Raw genomic sequence first — 6000 nt, 5'->3', positions numbered from 1 at the left:
TTCTGGGATGTCAAATTGCTTCTCTCTCAGGAACCTATCTTGGACTACCACTTACTGTTAAGGAAGTTTCTAACTCATTTTGGAACTCCATCCTCGAGAGAATGCAAAAGAAACTTGCAGGTTGGAAGGGCAAACTTCTCACTAGTGCAAGTAAACTCAACCCTTGGCCTCTTGTTGCAAGGGATCCCTGTGTATTTCATATCATTATTTAGAATCTTTGCCTCAATGGCTGAGAAATTGGAAAGAATCCAAAGAACTTTTCTTTGGATAGGTATGGAAGAAAAGAAAATGTTGGCTTTGGTCGGTTGGGACAAAGTAAGCCACCCAAAATGTAATCATGGGTTGGGAATCCAAAAAACTTCTCCTTTTAATAAGACCCTTATGGCTAAATCTGCTTAGAAGTTGGCCTACCCAAATGCTGACTGGGTCCACATTATGTGTGCAAAGTATCTCGGTCAAGACAATTTCCACAAGGTTCTGGATTTGGATGGTGTCCCCAGGGGCTCCAAAATTTGGAACAACATTCTGAGGTGCAAAGACATTGTATCTCGGGTCTTAGGTGGCTTTTAGGCGATGGAAGAAACATCCACTTTTGGGAGGACTGTTGGTTGGGAGATAAACCTTTGACTTCCTTCTCGTCCCTCAGGAGACTTCAGGGTTGCGCTATTGCTTTCTTTGGTCACTGGGTTAACAATTATCTCTCTACAAACACTTGGAAGGATATTTCGGCATGTTGTCGTGACTAGCCCCACTTTCTTCCCTTTGCCCAAGAGTTGCAAAACATGCTTAGTAAAGCCAGACTACCCTTTTTCCCCCGAGATGAAAAATTCATATGGAGATGGAACTCGACTAGGGACTTTTCAGTTAAAATGGCTTATCGTGCAACCTTCTCAGGGATAACAACGCCCTTGATTGGTGGAATCAAGTATGAAACCCCCACCTCATCCATAAAATCAACTTCTTTTGGTGGATTGCCCTTCATAACACAATCCTCACCCAAGAAAACCTCTCCAAAAGAGGTTTCAATTTCATAACAGATGTGTCATGTGCAAATTAGATGAAGAAAATGTTCCTCACTTACTCCTGCATTTTGCTTTTTCTAGAACAATTTGGGGTATGGCTTATCAGAAGTTTAATCTTTATTGGAACTTGAATGAGGATTTGACCCACCTAATGTAAGGAATGGAGGGGGTCCAACTTCTAATCCCCTGATTCGACAGCTATGGAGGCTAATACCACTGCACCTGGACTGGTGCATTTGGAAGGAAAGGAATAATAGGATCTTTTGTGATGTTGACATCCCTGCAGAGACAATTTTCAGTTCCTTCCTCAAGCTCCTTTTGGAGAATATCTCTATTACTATTGTTAAACCTCCCCCCAACCCTCCCTCTGCTAGTGATATTGAGGTAGCTCTTCAATGAAACCTCCCATGCTCTTTTGCAGTCTTTAACAACTCCAAGCATTTTCTTAGAATGAATACCAAGTGGTCACCACCATCCCCTAGTTGCTTCAAACTAAACTTTGATGGTGCTACCAGACACTCCATGGGGCTAGCAACGGGTGGAGGAATTTTAAGATCACACTCTGGAGAGCTTGTGGCTTCTTATACTAGCGATTTGAATGATTTTACTAGTAACCAGGCTGAAGGTATGACCCTTGCTTGGGGTCTTCGAATCACCTTCTCTATTGGCATTCATGTTATTGATATTGAAGGGGATTCCAAACTCATCGTTGATGTTGTTAAAGGGATGAACAAAATCAACTCGTCAATTGATGGCATTATTAGAGATATTCTCAAGATAATCTCATGTTTTGATTCCTTCACTATAGGTCATGTTTTTGGGGAAGGTATTAAGGTTGTTGATGCCTTGGCGATGCTTGGCCTCCCTGGACAGGGACTAATATGTTGGAGGAGTTTGAATTCCTTATCCATCAATGTCAGACTACTCTAAGGAGAGTATAACATTCAGATCCCCCATGGATATCCACCTCTTTGATTTTACCCACCCTCCTCATCTATCTCGTGGGTGTTTCTGGAAGAGGGAATCTTCAAATTTGAATTATCTCGACTCGATGTCAACTGGCAACAATGGTCATATGATGTGGATTGCGCACTGGGATTCTATGCGTGGTGACCTCCTAGCCATCATCACTTGGTATTGCCTCCTTGTGTTTCTTTTAATGATGCAGTTTACTTGGGTTGGAGCATATGTGACACCTCTGGAAATTCATGTGCTAGTGGAAAGAAAAGAGATTGGATTGACACGTGGGTGCCTTATTAATGATTATTCCTTATGCCCTGATTACAAGGCAGTGTTATTAATTCTTAATGTCACTTGGCAAGGCTGGAGTTATCCTTTGCACATGTCTCTTTGTCCAGAGGATAATCTATGCAATAATTTCGTTCTTGGCTTGTTTGATTTCCATAATCTTCACATTTTTGTTAAAGCTAATCTTATGTTTACAAGGCAATGTTTTTTGGCTATCTTTCATGCTAAAGGGTTTATGTTGAGAGTTCAGGAAAGTGCTCTAACTGTTAATTCCAATGAATCCACCATGGGAGGGGATAGAATTCGCTTTCATCCAAATAAACTTGACGATTTCAAGGACCTGGTGGTTTGGAACTACTGCAAGTGGGGTGACGGATTTCGTGGAAAACTCGCATGGACGTGATGAACAACTCTCTATTCAATTCATTGTTTCATAGAAAAATTGCAGAGTTGTCAATGGGGGAATCTCCTTTGAGGTTTCTGAGGAAGTTATCGCTCGTGCGGTTGGCCTTTCTCTAAAGGGAAGGAGATGGAAGCGGGCGAGTCATGTGGCAAACATTGACGACCTCAACAGATTCTTCAAGGGGAATGAGGTACCTGTCAAATTGCAAGGTGGTTTCGCCAGAGAAGAGCTCAAACATCCATGGGACATGGCATGTTTAATGATAATGAAATATTTCACTCTTAAAGGCCACCACAAAGTTTATTATTATTATCATTTGTCATTGCTAAATCATTTCAGGAACAGTGATCTTTTATGTTTGCCTTTCTATCTGTTGTATTCTCTGGAATGCTCTATCAGGGAAGCCCTAGACTTGAAGAATGAGGATAAACAACCTATCCCCATCCACTAGCGTTCGCGTAATGTTATGTCAGTTCACCCCTCTCTACATGCCTCACCCTTGGGCAACATTTGCGAATGGAGTGGACCCTTCCAGATTCTTCCCGCTCTCTAATGAAGCTTTTGTTTCCTCCCCCCTCCCCTCTTCTTCGGTTACCATCACTTAGTTGAGCCCCCTTGCCTTCCCTTCCTCCTCTACTGCTAGAGAGTGAATAAATCCGTTGGCAAACAGAAACGAATTGTGATTGATAATTCCAACTCGAAGGACACAGATGAAGATGAACTTCTCCTTGAAATTGAGGGAAGGAGAAGATACTGAAGGCTTACCTCCAAGGGTGTTAATGAGAAAAAGGATAAGCATCAAATTGTCGTTGATACTGAAGATGATCCTTGAATGGGTGAGGATGGCGCTAATTTAAATGAACATGAGGGGGAAGAGATTGGCACTGCTAGCAACGTGCATGACTTTGGTCCCCCACTGGGCCCTCAATATTTTAATGCAACAAATGAGCTCCTCGTTGAGAATTTTGAAGATGTGGCCCAGGAGAAAATTATACAAAATGTGGACACAGGCATTATGATGGCTTCTAATTTGGATGAAGGGCTCAAGGATAACATTGAGGTTGCTATGGAAGAAATGGACAAGGATAAGAAAAGTGACAAGAAAAAGGGGAAGAAAAAAAAGGACAAGATATGCTCTCTTGTGGAAGAGGACCAACAGGAAATGTAGATGGATGAGAAAGCAGAGCCCACTGACCACCCTAGGGATGATGAGATTTTGGCCCTCAAATGTGAGGTTCATGAGCTGCGGGACCGCTTGGACACTATTGGAATGGACAAGGAAATACAAAATTTGAAGGAGAAACTAAAGGAGATGAAGCACAAGTGGGACATCAGAGATAAGCAGCTGGTCAACATCAACAAATTTTGCGAGAATCATGCAGAGCTCAACAACAACCCTTTGCCTCCTACAGGACAAGGCTACTGAAGTTGATGTGGATAAATAGGCATGCAAGGAACTCTACAGGTTCCTAACTGAGGACTGGGGCAATGTCATTGTGTTGGTTGGGCTTTGTAAGCCAACACCCTAGGTCTAGGTTTGTTTGTTTTTTGCTTGTGATGTTGGTTAATGTTTCTCTGGACTTATGGGGTATACCCCTGCTAGACTCATTTTAAGTTTTGTTTTGTGTTGTTAAGGTGCTATTAAAGTGTTGTTGATAGTCCTTGGACTATGTTAAGGGTCAACGCCTTGGTTAACGTTGCTTATATAATCAAAAACATAAAAGTGTATATAAAAATTGAAGTTTCAAATATATTGTGAAGGTGTATGATTTGAAAAATATTTTAAACACTCTAAACTATATTAAAGAGACCTCAAAGTAAAGGCCGAACTAATGTAACTTAATTCTTAGAGAATCTCATATGTAATATATACATATATATGAAAAAGGGCTCACAAAAATAGAAGTATTGTGATCAGAAATAAGTCAAGGTGTTCAATTAAATAAAATATTTTAATTTTTAATTAATTTTTGTCCTCATTCAAATGTAGTAATCTTTTAATATTGGATTGTCTCTTCGACTTTTGATGAGGACATAAATGTAGTGACTGTTCAGCTTCTTTGAAAGCTTATAAATAAGTTGAATTCGAATGCTCCAATAAGATAGAGTTACAGGCATACAACTCTTAGGACAAGTTTGTCAAGTCGTGGCATACATCTCATCTGTCGAGTTAGACAATTTGTATCAGCTCTCATGGAGTCCACATGCATACATCTCCTTCACGAGTTTGTCTAACTTGTATGGACTCGGGCATACATCTCTACCACGAGTTTGCCCAAAATTGTATGGTTTTTACATATATTGAATGAAATGAAGCTTTCACATGGTTTATTATGTGTTTACAATACCACCAATTTTACTTTGGGTATTGTCCCCTGAATTAGCAAAACAACTCAGATCACATTGACAACAATTTGTATATCCAATGTCGCTCTCGCACCCGCTCCCCAATGGCTCTCCCGCCTCCTGCATTTCAAATGTGCCTGCTACTTCGAATGTGCCTACAACTGCGTTGACCAGCAATGTGCTCCCCTCTACGCTAGGTCATGCTTCTACTCGGGCTGGGGTTGCGGCTGCTGCTCCACGCTCCTCTTCAGAACTGGTGCCTCGGTCTACTATTGGTTGGGTCACTAGTGGTTCCCACAAAGATGGTGAGTTTCCCCCACTCGTGGCTGCTACTTCCGGTGTTGGTGTTGTGGCGGCTCTGTCTGCTACACTGGGTGATTGTGCTGCTGCAGAAGGTCTTCCTAGGGTTTTTGGTTCTAGTGTTGGGGGTTTGGATGCCAAGATCCCTGTTGGTGGTTTTGTCCCTCCCAAACCTGGTGTCTTTGATCCAATTCTGGATTTGGGTACCTTGGCGACTGCTGCTGGTGCTAGTGACGACCTTCCTGCGGATGAGACTGCTATGTCCAAACCCTTTGCTGGGAAGTGTAGCTTTGCCCGTGTGGCTAAATCTGTTGCCCAGCCTTCTAGGGGGGTTCGTCCTCTTCCTTGTGCCAAGAACTCTCCTGTTGTGTTCTGTGGCCGTGAGGTTATGGAGAATGTTGACTTCTATCAACGCAGTGCTCTGGTCTACAAATTTACTGGGTTTTGGCCTTCCCTCCCGAACCTTCATCACTAGGTGAGTGATTCTTGGAAGCCCCATATTTCTTATGGCATTGAGCTTTTGCCTTGTGCTGAGGGGTTTTTTGTTGCTTCCTTTGCCTCTACTCATGATCGTGATTTGATTTTGGGTAAGCTTTGGTCTTGGGAGGATCACTCTCTCTCCCTTAAGCCCTGGACTCCTTACTTCAACCCCCTTACAAAATCTCTCTCTGTTCGTCTGGT

Source organism: Cryptomeria japonica, chromosome 6 (genome assembly GCF_030272615.1).
Source record: "Cryptomeria japonica chromosome 6, Sugi_1.0, whole genome shotgun sequence".
NCBI classification, from domain to species: domain Eukaryota; kingdom Viridiplantae; phylum Streptophyta; class Pinopsida; order Cupressales; family Cupressaceae; genus Cryptomeria; species Cryptomeria japonica.
The sequence above is the reverse complement of the archived record's forward strand: the minus strand, read 5'-3'. Positions refer to the sequence as shown.